The 14,434-nt window shown below is 50.7% G+C and overlaps 1 protein-coding gene across 7 annotated transcripts in view; it reads left to right on the forward strand.

Annotated features, from left to right (window-relative positions):
- Positions 1-10,528, forward strand: part of PABPC4 (poly(A) binding protein cytoplasmic 4) — a 31,733-nt gene extending 21,205 nt beyond the window's left edge. For 4 of the 7 annotated variants that reach the window (XR_008390648.1, XR_008390653.1, XR_008390652.1 and 1 more), the window contains 2 exons: positions 6,318-6,442; positions 8,320-10,528. The gene's annotated coding sequence lies outside the window, so the exon portion shown is untranslated. Of the gene's footprint in view, positions 1-4,077; positions 4,159-5,257; positions 5,448-6,317; positions 6,443-8,319 lie in introns of all 7 variants that reach the window. The other 3 variants (XR_008390650.1, XR_008390651.1, XR_008390649.1) reach the window with 3 other exon arrangements.
- The last annotated feature ends 3,906 nt before the right edge of the window (positions 10,529-14,434 follow it).

Consider the following 14,434-nt stretch of genomic DNA (forward strand, 5'->3'; position numbering starts at 1 on the left):
TATTTGAATTCCTATCGTTGCTATAACAAATCATGACAAATTTGGTGGGTTGTACAGTGCAAATGTATTATCTTACAGTTTGAGACATCAGAAGTCCAAAATGGATGTCGCCAACTTAAAGTCAAGGTGTTAGCAGGGCTCTGTTCCTTCCGGAGGCTCCGGCGGAATATCTGTTTACCTTTCCCACTGTCTAGAGGTTGGCCACACCCCTTGACTCGTGGCCCCTTCCATCTTCAAGCCAGTGATGACCAGGCATGTCCTCCGCACACCGTGTCACTCTGAAACTCACTCTTCTGCTTCCCTCTTCACGTTCAGAAGATCCTCGTGATTATGCAGGGCCCATCCAGTAATCCAGGATAATATTCTTACTCGAAGATCAGCTGGCTAACCTTGATTCCATCTGTAAACTCACTTCCCTCTTGCCATATAATAAGCATATTCATAGATTCCAAGGGGTGGAATGTGGACATCTTGGGGGAGGGGGCATAATTTTGCCCACCACAAAACCCTTAAATGTTTGGCCATTAAAAAAAAAAAATCTCTGTGATTAGTCTTCATCACTAAGTATGAATTAAGGAAGTCATTTCATGCTGTCTCTTGAGTGTTTTAATTGCTGGAAATAAAAATAGTACCTTATCCGTCTCTGTTTCTAAGAACAAGGGCACACGTGTAACCTGGAATCTTACTTCATTTGTTTTTAAATTTTCATGTAAAGGTCCAAAACAAACCTTTGAAAAAACAAATCTTTGAAAAAAAAATCTACCTTTCCCTATATCACGAGGGTTGACTTGTTTCGTGGTGAGCACGCCATGAAACGCCGGCACCGCGGGCACTTCAGGTGGGTGGAAACAGCCTCTTCATATCTCCGTTTTGGCCGAGCAGGTTGAGCTGGGGCAACGCTTCAGCCCTTTCTTAAGGAGGGGCAGTCCTTTCAACACCTCTTGGATTTCCCCAGGAACCGGTGGGCCCCACCGCTCCTTCCACTTTGTCCAGAAGCTGCTTGCTGATACCAAACAGCTTGGGGAGCCTTGGCAGCGGTAACTTGTCTTTTCCCCCTTTGGCTGCTGCCGTCTTGGGGGAGGGCTTTGATATCACTTATTCTTGGACAGTGAAATATTCCATACTTCGTTCTGTGTTCTCCGTTACTCTCCTACGAAATAAGTCTCAGCAGTTAGCAATTCCATTTTTTTCCAGTTCAGTGCTGATCTTGACTTTAAAAAAATATATTTTATTGATTATGCTATTACAGGTGTCCCATATTTCCCCCTTTTATTCCCCTCCGGCCTGCATCATCCCCCCACCTGCATTCCCCCTCATCATGTCATGTCCACGGGTTGTACATATAAGTTCTTTGGCTTCTCCTTTCCCTATACTATCCTTACCTTCCTCTGCTTATTTTGTGCCCACCATTTATGCTTCTTATTCCCTCTACCTTTCCCCTCCTCTTTTCCCTTCCTCCTCCCCACTGATAACCTTCCATTTCTGTAATTTTGTCCCTGTTATAGTTGTTCGCTTAGTCTGTTTTTGTTTTCAGGGTTTTTTAAGATTTTATTTATTTTAGAGAGGGGAAGGGAGGGAGAAAGAGGGACAGAAACATCAATGTGCAGTTGCCTCTCATGTGCCCCTTGTTGGGGTCCTGGCCTCCAACCCAAGCATGTGTCCTGACTGGAAATCGAACTGGTGACCCTTTGGTTTACAGGCCAGTGCTCAACCCACTGAGCCACACCAGCCAGGGCTAACTGTTCATAGTTTTGTTCATCTTTTTCTTACATAAGTCCCTTTAACATTCCCTAAACTAAAGGCTTAGTGATAATGAACTCCTTTAACTTGACCTTATCTAGGAAGCACTTTTTGTGCCTTTCCATTCTAAATGGCAGATTTGCTGGATAGAGCAATTTTGAATGTAGGTCCTTGCTTTCATGACTTGCAATACTGCTTTCTAATCCCTTCTTGCCTGCAAGGTTTCTTTTGAGAAATCAGCTGACAGTCTTATGGGCACTCCTTTGTAGGTAACTGTCTCCTTTTCTCTTGCTGCTTTTAAGATTCTCTTTAGTCTTTGGTCATACAATGATGTGCCTTGGTGTGTTCCTCCTTGGGTCCAACTTCTTTGGGACGCTCAGCTTCCTGGACTTCCTGCAATTCTATTTCCTTTGCCATACTGGGGAAGTTTTCCTCCATTACTTTTTTCAAATAAGTTTTCCATTTCTTGCTCTTCCTCTTTTCCTTCTGGCAACCCTATGATTCGAATGTTGGAATATTTAAAGTTGTCCCAGAGGTTCCTAAGCCTCTCCTCATTTCTTTGAATTCTTATTTCTTCATTCTGTTCTGGTTGAATGTTTATTTCTTCCTTCTGGTCTATATCGTTGATTTGAGTCCCAGTTTCCTCCCCATCACTGTTGGTTCCCTGTACCTTTCCCTTCATTTCATTTGGCATAGCCTTCACTTTTCCCTCTATGCACGATCATACTCAGCCATTTCTGTGAGCATCCTGATTGTTTATCAGTGTTTTGAATTCTGCATCTGATAGGTTGGCTATCTCCTCATTGCTTAGTTCTGTTTTTGGAGCTTTTGTTTGTTCTTTCATCTGGGCCACGTTTCTTTGTCTCAGTGTAGCTGTTACCTAGCAAGGGGCAGAGCCTTAGGTGTTCACCCGGGTGCAGCAGCCCAGTTTGCTGCGTTGTGGCGCTGTCTGTGGGGGAGGGGGTCCAAGAGGGAACAGTGCTGCTTCCCTAGCTCTCTGCTGGCTTTCCGACACTTCCCCCAATACTCACAATCAAATTGGGCCCTTCTGGTGCCGATTCTGGCTGGGTGGGTTTGTGTACATTCTAGGACCCTGGGGGTCTCTCCAGTGGCGAACTCTCCTGTGAGGCTGGGAGTTTCTCCTGCTGCTGCAACCCCCATAGGATTTTTCGACCACAGATTTTGAGACTTTATTTTCCCGTGTTGGAATCCTAGGTTGTGCTGTCTCTTTCCTCCAGGATAAACCACATGCAAATGTGGGGCCACCCAGTCCACCAGCCACCACCTTGCCCCCACCCTGGTCCTCCAGCCACCACCTTGCTATGTGTCCTTTCTCCCCTGACTGCCCATCTCCACCCCTCCCACCAGTCTGGATGGATGTCTCTGCTTTAACTCCTTGGTTGTTGGACTTCCATACAGTTTGATTTTCTGACAGTTCTGGTAATTTTTTTGCTTTTAAATTAATTTTTATCCTTCTTTTGGTTGTGCGAGGAGTCAAAGTGTATCTGCCTATACCTCCATCTTTGCCCAAAGTCTCTGCGCTTGACTTTTAAGGTGGACTCAGGACCTGGTAACTAACTGCATTTACCCTTATAATTTCAGTTCCAAAGATTATGCCAGAAAATACCTTCCTATTGGGAGAAGGGAAGTGCATGGTGGCTCAGGGACTTTTTGTGGTTAGCTTTGTGCTCAGGCTGGCATTGAGGGGTGGGGAGGGGGTACAGGCTGGCAGCGTAGAATAAATCATGAGCAGGTCTAAGACTTCTTAGAATTAGTTAGCAGGCATTCATTTAACTCACAAGGATTAAGCAGCCGAGTGGTACTGCCGTCTTTTCAGAATGAATCTGAACTTTTGGGGAGGATGGTTTGTGTCAGTTTGCCCAAACCAGCAGTGGGAACTAAGGAAGGCTCTTCCAGACCACATGAATGGGGCCAGTGTCCTTCCCGTTGTGGCAATAGTCTGTACCCCGATGGAGTGGCTTAGAGTGGGGAGAGCAGACTCTCAGCAAAGCTAGAGGCGCTGTCCCGATGAAAGTCGTACCTCAGGACGTGGACATGGACTGTGTCCTTCACTCCTTGATAAGGGTGGGGCTTCCCTGTTGCTCAACTTGGTCCCTCTTTATTCTCATCCCCCTCTGCTAAGACCTGGACGTGAAGGCTTGACTCTGCCCGGTGACAGCTGTCCTTGCCTGGGGGGTTCCTCAGAGGTAGGTTCTGCCTGGGACAGAAGTCACACTCACAGAACGTGCACTCGGTTGACCCAAGTAGCTCATTAGCAGTTGGCCGACGGCTTGACTCTCTTCACACTGTTTGATTATTTCCCTTCAGTTTGGTCAGGTGGTGACTAGTCAGAGAAGCGCGCGGAGAAGGGAGGGGTCAGAGCCCCCCGAAGCGGAAACGCGGGTGGCGAGATCGAAGGTGCGAGCTTCTGGTGTGGGTGGTGGTGGGGGCACTGAGTGAGGCACCGTGGGCTGTGCCCGTCCTCGCGGGGCCCGAGGTGTGCTCAGGGGTTTGTGTTGCTGTGGAGTGGGGGGGACACGTCTGGATGGGAAAGGACAGTGGGTGCCCCTCGTCACCAGCGTCCGCCAACCTTCTTGCCCTTCCCGCCGCCTCCCGGAGTTGGGGCCAGGCTCAGCTGTGTCCTGTCCCCGGCCTGGCTCTAGAGAGGCCCCCCCCCACCAGTCTGCTCCAGGCCGCAGCCGCTCCCTGCCGCGGCACTTCCTTCTGCCTGTTGACACACCATCCTGACCTTTGCTTCTCCTCTGCCCTCGCAACAGTGGGGTCTCTGAGTTCCTTCCTTAGGCCTCAGCTCCTCTCTACACTGTCCTTGGGACAGTTTCAGCCACTTTTGTTCCATCTGGTTATCACAACCTCTCGCTGTTCTGGTCTCCAGTCCTAGCCCTGACCACTCTCCCAGGTTTCACATATTTCTGCCTGAACGTCATGCTGTCACCATAAACAAGCAAACATATCCAAAGTGAATGCCCTCCCCCTCCACCCTGGTCCTCCGGGTACCTGACCTTAGCCAGTGTTGCTGTCTTCCACGTAGTCACCCAGACCAGGAACTTCAGTGTCGTCTTACCCCCTCGTAATTTATGCCTCGTGCACTCCCGCAGCCTGCAGATTGTGTCTGCTAAGTTTCCTGCGTCCCTCTGTGCCTGTTCACTCTGCCACATCTGGGCCGGGCCTCTCCTCTCTCACGAGAGTGATGAGGTCACTGGTCTCCGTGCCCCAGGCCTGTGTCCCCCTGTTGGGAGAAGCCAGTGGGAGCTTCCTGAAGTGTAGCTCTGGTGACTCACCCTTCCGTGTTCTGGGCGTCCTGCATCTGTAGGGCTGACTGAGCACTGGCTCCGTCGGAGGGGTAGGGAGGTCCCCATGTTCCCACCCTGCTCTTCTCTCCACATCGTAGCCCCATTTTTATTCCTGAAAACCAGAGTATAGTTACCTATACATCTCCCATGTTTTTGCACAAGCAGTTCCTTTGCCTAAAATGATCTTTCCAACTTGCCTTATTTAGCTAACTCCTAGTGACCTTTCATAGCCGAGCTCACTGCTACCTTCCCCGGGAAACTGTGAGTCCTCCAGTTGCGTTAGTGTCCTTCTGGGCTTCTGTGGCCTCTGGACTTCGTGGAGCACTCTCTCCAAGCGTTTGCCGCACCGCTGTGACGTTGCTTTTACATGTTGCTTCCTCTGTGCCAGACACTGCCGTAAGTGCTTTACCAATGCTTACTCCTGTTGACAGTCCTTTGAGATACGTACTATTATTATCCCCAGTTCTGGGTGACAGAACTGGGGCACAGTGAGGTCAAATAACTTGTTGCACACAACACAGCCTACGAGTCGTGGAGCTAAGATTGGAAGCCAGACCGTATCGCCGTAGCATCTGTGTGCCTCACGTAGCTGAGAACATCCCTTCCCCGCTGGGCAGCCCATTCTGCAAGGGCGGAGCCATGTCTTCTCACTGAGTAACCCAGTGCTTGGCCTCATAGTTCAGTACCTGCGTGGTGACCTGTCCACACTGCAAGGACGTCAGAGACCATGGAGTTTTCTGTGTCACACAAATGGAGAGTTTATAGTGAATGCTTTGTTTATCTGGTCAGCCTGTCCAATTGGAGCATAAAGCAAGGCCCAACCTCCTCCATTGTCTTCTGGTCACTAGAGCCCAAGACAGCCACCCTCCTCGGTTGCATTGCAGCCACCCTGTGAACATGTAGGGTTAGGTGTAGAGGGAGAGGGTTACGGTCCATTTAACTGGAGTGAGGTGGGTGGGCTTGAGCCGGGGCTTGAAAGTGCCCAGCACAGGGTCATTCTGTGACCGCAGGGAAGTGAAGTGGGCTGACCTGTCTGAGGGTGAGTCACCTGATGAGATAACGTACCTGTGGGGCGGGGGTGGGGTTAGATAGCGCTGAGGTCTCCTGTCACCCGGCGTCCAGCTGGGTGCCGTGACCATGGCCTCTGCCTCCTGCAGCCCCGCCTGCTCACTGCAGTCGGGTTCTGGGTGTGGTTTCAGAGGAATCCTCGTCCTCCCACTCGGGGAGTCAGGGAGTTCTCTCTAACTGAGCGATTTCTTCACCCAGGGAGAGGCCGCTGCAAAGAAGGCCCGCTCCAACCCGCAGGTGTTACATGGACGTCAAGATCGGGAACAAGCCAGCGGGCCGCATCCAGATGCTCCTGCGTTCGGACGTCGTTCCCATGACAGCAGGTGAGTAGGGCTGTGGTCAGGACTGCCGGGAGGCTGGTGGCTAGTCAAGCCAAGGAGGAAGCTGCCGCACCCTCGACAGTATTTCTGCCTGAGTCCACCTGAGGTATCTCGGATCCCAGAAGCTGGTGGCAAAAGAGGCAGCGCAGGTATTTTTGAAGCTCTGTAAAGAGGTAGGACTATTAGAAAGCATAAGCAGTTTAAAATTATAAAATATTTCAATTACTATCCTGTTGGGTTTTTTTTTTAAAGATTTTAGTTAGTTTTAGAAAGAGGGGAAGAGAAGTAGAAAGGGAGGAAGAGAAACATGAATCTGTGGTTGCCTCTTGCACACCCCCTGCTGGGGACCTGGCCTACAACCCAGGTATGTGCCCTGCTGGGAATCAAACCAGTGACCCTTTGGTTTGCAGGCTGGCACTTAGCCACACCAGCCAGGACTCCTATTCTTTATCACTTATTTATATACATATATTTTTCCCCTTCTGTACCAATTGAGAGGAAGTTGAAGACATGTGCTTTGACTACAAATATTTCAGTATATATTTCCTGAGAACAAAAATATGCCCTTACTAATCACATTACAGCTATCAAAATCAGGAAATCCAACATCCATGCAACACTAATTGAAATGAATCTTAAGGCCATATTTTCCTTATTGTCACCTATCCAAACTTCATGCAAATCCCCATGAGTCTGTTTCCCAGAAAAACTGACCTAAAATAGCCAAAAACTGGGGAAAGAGCAGATAGCAGTAACATGAAGGTATTGTTCTGAGATACAATCACCAAAATAATCACCTGAAGGAAAGAAAGAAAGAAATGTTGTCTCTGGCAGGGCAAAAACTGGTATTGGGGGAGCGGAAGAATTCCGTGTTTTACAAGAAATTTCATGGAATGATTTTTTTAAAAACTGTATACAATTATGGTTGTAATAAGCATTTTGAAAAAGCTGGACTGAGTCTGGCCAAGGTGGAGGCATAGGTAGATACACGTTGCTTCCTCACACAATGAAAAAAAGGATAAAAACCAACTTAAAAACAACCAGAACTGCCAGAAAATTGAGTTGTATGGAAGTCTGACAACCAAGGAGTTAAAAGATTGATTCATCCAGTCTGGTAGGAGGGGTGGAGACGGCATCCAGGCAACATGGGAAGCTGGGGCGGGAAGGATGAGCAGCGATGCTGTGGCTGGCGGACCGGGACATCCCACATTCACACGCAGATAAGCTGGCAGGAACAACTGGGAAGCAAGACAGACCACACTACCCAGGGTTCCATTGGAGTGGCCTACAGAATCATAGAATGTACACAAGCCCACCCACCAGGTAATCAGCACTTGAAAGGACACAATCTGCTTGTGAGAAGTGAGGGAAGTGACTAAAAGCTGGTGAGAGCCAAGCAAGTAATGTTCGCACTTGGACCCCCTCCCCCACAGACAGCGCTACAATGCAGCAAACTGGGTTGCTGCACCCGGGTGAACACCTAAGGCTCTGCCCCTTGCTAGGTAACAGCTACACTGAGACAAAGAAACGTGGCCCAGATGAAAGAACAGACGAAAGCTCCAAAAACAGAACTAAGCAATGAGGAGATAGCCAACCTATCAGATGCAGAATTCAAATAAACAATCAGGATGCTCACAGAAATGGCTGAGTATGATCGTGCATAGAGGGAAAAGTGAAGGCTATGCCAAATGAAATGAAGGGAAAGGTACAGGGAACCAACAGTGATGGGGAGGAAACTGGGACTCAAATCAACGATATAGACCAGAAGGAAGAAATAAACATTCAACCAGAACAGAATGAAGAAATAAGAATTCAAAGAAATGAGGAGAGGCTTAGGAACCTCTGGGACAACTTTAAATATTCCAACATTCGAATCATAGGGTTGCCAGAAGGAAACGAGGAAGAGCAAGAAATGGAAAACTTATTTGAAAAAAGTAATGGAGGAAAACTTCCCCAATCTGGCAAAGGAAATAGAATTGCAGGAAGTCCAGGAAGCTGAGCGTCCCAAAGAAGTTGGACCCAAGGAGGAACACACCAAGGCACATCATTGTATGACCAAAGACTAAAGAGAATCTTAAAAGCAGCAAGAGAAAAGGAGACAGTTACCTACAAAGGAGTGCCCATAAGATTGTCAGCTGATTTCTCAAAAGAGACCTTGCAGGCAAGAAGGGGCTGGAAGCAGTATTGCAAGTCATAAAAGGCAAGGACCTGCTTTCTAGACAAGGTCAAGTTAAAGGAGTTCATCACCCAGCCCCTATTTTAGGAAATGTTAAAGGGACTTACCTAAGAAAAAGAAGATGATCAGAACTATGAACAGTAAAATGATAAACACAACTATCAACAACTGAACCAAAAAAACACTAAGCAAACAACTAGAACAGGAACAGAATCACAGAAATGGAAGATAACATGGAGGGTTATCAGTGGGGAGTGGGAGGAGGGAGACTCAGAGGAAAAGGTACAGGGAATAAGAAGCATAATTGGTAGGCACAAAATAGACAGGGGTGGAGGTTAAGAATAGTACAGGAAATGGAGAAGCCAAAGAACTTACATATATGATCCATGGACATGAACTAAGGAGGAGGGAATGCTAGAGGGAAGGAGGGTGCAGGGTGGGGTGGTGGATAAAGGGGAGGAAAAAAATGGGACAACTGTAATAGCAATAAATATACTTAATAAAACAACAAAAAGGATTATGGGTAAAAGGGTCATTATGAATATTTATGAAAATATGAGATACAACTACCGTCAGTAGTAGTTAACCCCTGGGAAATGGACTGCAGGTACTGAAGGGGAAATTCTGCATACCTGAATGTTTGCCCAGGCATAAAGTCTACATGGACCTAGAATAATTCTTCATTGTGTAGGACATTGCAGGACATCTCAGTTCCCTGCTCCTTCCCACTCATACCAGTGGCGCCCCCTGTATCACGGACCAAAAATATGCCTTGAAGTCTCTGAGCAGCCTCCAGGGGGCAGTGTTACCTTGCGTATAACCCCTGCTCTAAACAATCTCTTCCCTTCAATTTTGGGCTTAAATGCATAATGGAATGAGGTTGTAGGAGCAGATAATGGTAATCACATCTTCCACACCCTTGCCTGGCAGGAGATGGGACAATTTTTCATTAAGTGGGATGTAGCAGAAACCTCACATTTCACGCGCCCCCCGCCCTGCCCAACCACTAACGCCAGTAGCACCCCATAACATTTCTAATGATCAGAGACACTTTAACTTCCGCAGTGCCACGTCCTCTTCCAACCATGCCGTCTGACAAAGTCCGGGCACGGAGGATTCGAGTTCAAAGAATTCGTCTCCCCAGAAGAGAACGTGGCATCCAAAATGGGTTAACAATTGGCTGCTTTATTTTAATTATTTTACTCTTGCTACTGAGTATGGACATTGTACTATACTTACTTATTCCTGTGAAAATCACCAAAGAGGAGGGAACAGTTTAGGGGAAAACATTAGTATTCCCCACGAAACTGCCTGAAAGGATGGAAAAATCTCCACACATTCCCCTCTCCCTTATACAGGGGAGTACAACAGCCAGGGTAACATAATTATTAACCATAAGGGAAAACATGTCAAGTTGTATAAATTACCCTGGTTTGAGCAACTTAAGGCAATCAGGACCACCATAGTGTACCAGAAATAAGAAAAACAAGTTACATATTTGTTTGGGTAATCAAAAGGTGGTGGAATTGTTAGACATTTATATTTCAGGTTCATTGATTCGCATAATTCCAATGAAGTACAAAATAATTTCTTGACCAGAGAACAAAGTTCACTCTAATGAAATAGTCCCTGAATGTTTAGAAGTTGTTGAAGTAACAGCCCCTCCTTTACCTTGAACAGGAATATATATTAATTAGAATTTAGTAAACATAGAAACAAGAGAAGCTTGTTAGATACTATAAACTAAGCACGTAGATACAATTACCAAGGAGTTAGAGTCCATAGTACATAGAGAAACATTTTAGACAGAAAGATAAATAGCTAAATTAGACATCACAAAGGCCTTATAATGAATTTCCTAACCTCTCCTTGGTGTAGCGTACCTTTTGCCCCATGCCAAATTCTAGACTTTTTAATAAACAGTAAGACATTCAAACTCTGTACATAGGGTTATTTCGAATTGTCTGATTAATGGTTCTCCTAGTCAAAACAATTTTTGTATAATTGAAACTGTAGAAATTCTTGTACTTTTCCTGGTTACCTTTGTATTGATTTTTTCTGCTTAACTGATCATGCTATACACCTGCAAATGTTAATCACTACGTAAAGTGAAAATATAAAAACCTGCTTGTACTTGAAATAAACAGAACAGAGCTTCACTGTCCTTTGAGGTGTGTTGTCATCTGTTACCCAGCGCTGACGCCTACCCTCACCTGTGGGACCCCTTGACCCCCTGCGGCCGGACCTCAGCACCGAAGGACCCTGAGGGGTGGGACCAGAACCACCCCCCCAGAACCACCGGCCCAGGCCCACTCCAGGCCCCAGGCCGCAGTCACGTCCCCGCTGCTGCTCCCACAGTCGGTCTCCGCCCGACTCCTGTCCTCTCCCCTCACACCCCCCACGGCTTCACACGCCCCACAGCTCGTGCTCTTCACCCCACACTCTTCCTCCCCTCCTGCTGTTTCAGTCGGTGACACCACCGTCCACCTGGCCGAGGAGTCAGGCCCTTGGGACCCACCCTTGAGCCCTCTCCTCGGTCACCCTCAGGTCAGAGCCCTCTGTCTGCAGTCCCTGCCTGGCCCGGCCGCCCCGCACCCTCCTCCCCACCGGGGCCTTCCCAGCTCACCTCCGGCTCCGCTCTCGCCTCTTGCCCCTCGTAGTCTGACGTCGAGGTAGTCAGAGCGGTCCTTCCAGATGGAAACCCAGTCCCATCGTTCTGCGGACAGTTTTCCTGGGGCCACATCGCCCGTGGGATCCAGTCCAGCAGGGACCCACCCGGGCCTGGCACCTGCCCACACCCACCGACCCGCCGCTCTGTGTCCCCACTGCAGGCTCGCCGTTCCTCAGACCCTGAGCTCACTCCCCCCGGGGCCTCGGCCAGTGCTGATTCCTCCCTGGAGCATCTGTCCCCAGTTTCCGCAGGGCCACCCCTGCCTCCCTTTGGGTATCACACACGTGTCCCCTCGTCCTCGGGGCCTGCCCTGGCCTCCCTCTCGAGTGGGCTTTCCTACCATCTCACCTGTCTTTTTGAGTCCAGCTTCATTTCTTGCCACACCCTTACTGTTTGAAACTGGAAGTTTCTTTTTCTACTTATTTTCTGTCTCCCCTGAGAATGGCAGCCTCGTGAGCACAGGACGTGGGATTATTTTCTCTCCTGTGTCAGCGTCTGACACAGTAAACATTTGACCATTGGAAACAGTGCTCACGGGCTGGTCTGTTCTGTGCCAGACTCCTGCTATGCTGCGGCGCTGAGCGCGGAGGGGGACACGCCCCGCCCCCAGGGAGCACGCCCCGCCCCCAGGGAGCACGCCCCGCCCCCAGGGAGCACGCCCCGCCCCCAGGGAGCACAGGGTGCCGAGGCCCCACATGGAGAGCGGCTTTCTCACCACAGATGGGCTACAGCTGCTCCTGCTGCACCTCTGCCCCCAGACCTGGGCCCTTAAACTAAACTCAGACGTCCCCCGCCCCCCTTAGAGCCTCCCTGAGGGTGGCAGGAGCCCACGTGACGCACCCAGAGCCCCTGTGTGGCTGCCCCTGCGCACCCATGCCCTGCGCAGCTGTCTGCCCCTGGCTTCCCTTTGTCACAGCACAGCTGTCTTTTGAGTGACCTGCACTAGACGAGCTCCACCAGAGCCGGGACCCTGTCCCCAAGGCTCTACAGGGGTCTGGTCACAGCACAGACAGTATTTGTCGAGTGAGTGACACAGGACAAGCGGGTATAAAGTGATTGAAGCAGCCCTGATCCCTGTTCCGTGGACTGCCCCTGGAGTGAAGGACAGGCGTCCACATGGTCGGTGCGTCCCAGAGTCGGCTTGGCCGGGGAAGGGGACTGACCCTGCCTGCTCCCCCCAGGCCTGCTCTCCATGGCCAACTCCGGCCCCAACACCAATGGCTCCCAGTTCTTCCTGACTTGTGACAAGACGGACTGGCTGGACGGCAAGCACGTGGTATTTGGGGAGATCACGGAAGGCCTGGATGTCCTGCGAAAGATCGAGGTGGGTGACTGACACCCCGAGGGCCAGCAGGAGCGGTGCCCTGCGGCCTGGAGGGAGGGGCGCAGCGGCTGGCGGAGGAGGCTGCGGGTGCTCAGGCTGGGCGTGGGAGGTGGGCTGCCTGTCCCGAGGTCCCCTTGAATCTTCACCCTGCCTGCGCGCTTTCTCCTCTCTTCCTCCCACGAAGGCCCAGGGCAGCAAGGACGGGAAGCCGAAGGAGAAGGTGATCGTCTCCGACTGCGGGGAGTACGTGTGAGAGGTGCTTTCCCTGCGCTGCGCCTGCGGGTCCCGGATTCGTTCACCCGGGGGATCCTGCACTTGTTAAGCAGGGGTCCGTGACGTGGCCCTTCTCGGGGTCAGCTTGGAGCAGCTCCCCTGCAGGCCGGCCTGGGCTTCCCCTGGCTCTTTCCCAAGTGTGGCCGTGGCCTTTGTAGGCCTTTGCTGCCAGCGCCTCTCGTGGGCCCACTGGTGTGGATACTGCACGCTTTCTCTTGTAAAGAAAACCCTGGATCCTGCACTGCTGCCTGCTGGGCAAGACCGGAGCTCCTCCCCTGCCCTCGCCCTTCCTGGGCCATCCCTGAGAGCACACCAAGCGGGGCCACTGCAGAGTCGCGGAGGTCGTGGGAGCAGGTACAAAAGCGCCTCCGTCCTCACTGGTTCCTGGTACCAGTCACGCGAATTGGGTTAGCCAGACTCTGTTTCTGCCCTCACACCTGCTGGCCTGAGTCACCTCACAGCATCTCACGTGCTGAAGCTGAGCACTGGAAACCATCGGTCCCCAGAAACCTCTCCAGCACCACTGCCTGCTCCCCACCTGTAGCTCGGAATCAAATCTGGACATTTAGAAACTGCTGGGCTGGGTGAGGCTGGTTCTCAAGTGGGGTCAAGGTCAGGTTGAGCCCAGAGGGGAGGGGCCTGCTGGCCTGTGGCCCAGTGATCCTGGCCAGCTCCTGCAGAGGGGTGGGTGCCAGACCAGCCTCTGGCATCTGGAGCCAGCATCGGGTGGGCTTCAGGTGGGGCTTCTCCGCAGCAGAGACCCTTGCTTCTTAACCTACGCGTCCCTCTCACAGGGGGCCAGTCATGGCTATCAGGACGGACAGCAGTGAGGCCAGGGGAATGGCAGCCATTTGGGGCCGATGTCAGGTCCAAGGGCGAAGAGGATGTGCGTGAAGTACCGAGCGTGGCCAGCCTGGTTATGACATGCAGGGACATGGAGCAGGCTGGCCTGGTGCCCCAGGAGGGAGGGCTGGTCTCACAACGCCGTGAATCAGGGGGAGAGGTTGTGGGGGGACCTTGTCACTTACTGTGCTTCAGTGGTTGTCCTGGGAGCGTAGGGCCAGCAGACTGGCCAGGAGGCTGCTGGGTGGGGAGCATGGGGTGACCACTGCTCACCTGCGCTGTGCAAGGGCTTCCCCGGAACTTGCCCCTGTGTCCGCCCGTGACCCTTGTACAGGTGGTGACCGGAGACTCAGGGCAGGTGCCGGGTCCAGGCTATGGCCTCCGGTGACCACATGGATGTGGGGTGGGGCTTGGATGGTAGGGTCTTGGGGTCCCCACAGCACCCCCGGGAAAGGAATGGGGGACCTAGTTTGTAAGTGAGACACTACGACAGGAGTCCAGGCATGGAATGCTGCTACGAGTTGTTTTTAAAGAATGTTTAATAACACATTTTCAGAGTAAATTGAATAAGATCACCAAACAGTGCGCAGAGTGTGATCCTAACTGTAAAGTCCCCATGTATTGTGAATAAAGACCTGTGCGCCGAGAAAAGAGCCCGAAGGAATCATTAACAATGGTTCTGTCTCTGTGGTGGGATTATGTGTGTCT

Source organism: Artibeus jamaicensis, unplaced genomic scaffold, assembly GCF_021234435.1.
Source record: "Artibeus jamaicensis isolate MK-2021 breed Jamaican fruit bat unplaced genomic scaffold, CSHL_Jam_final scaffold_847, whole genome shotgun sequence".
Lineage (NCBI taxonomy): Eukaryota > Metazoa > Chordata > Mammalia > Chiroptera > Phyllostomidae > Artibeus > Artibeus jamaicensis.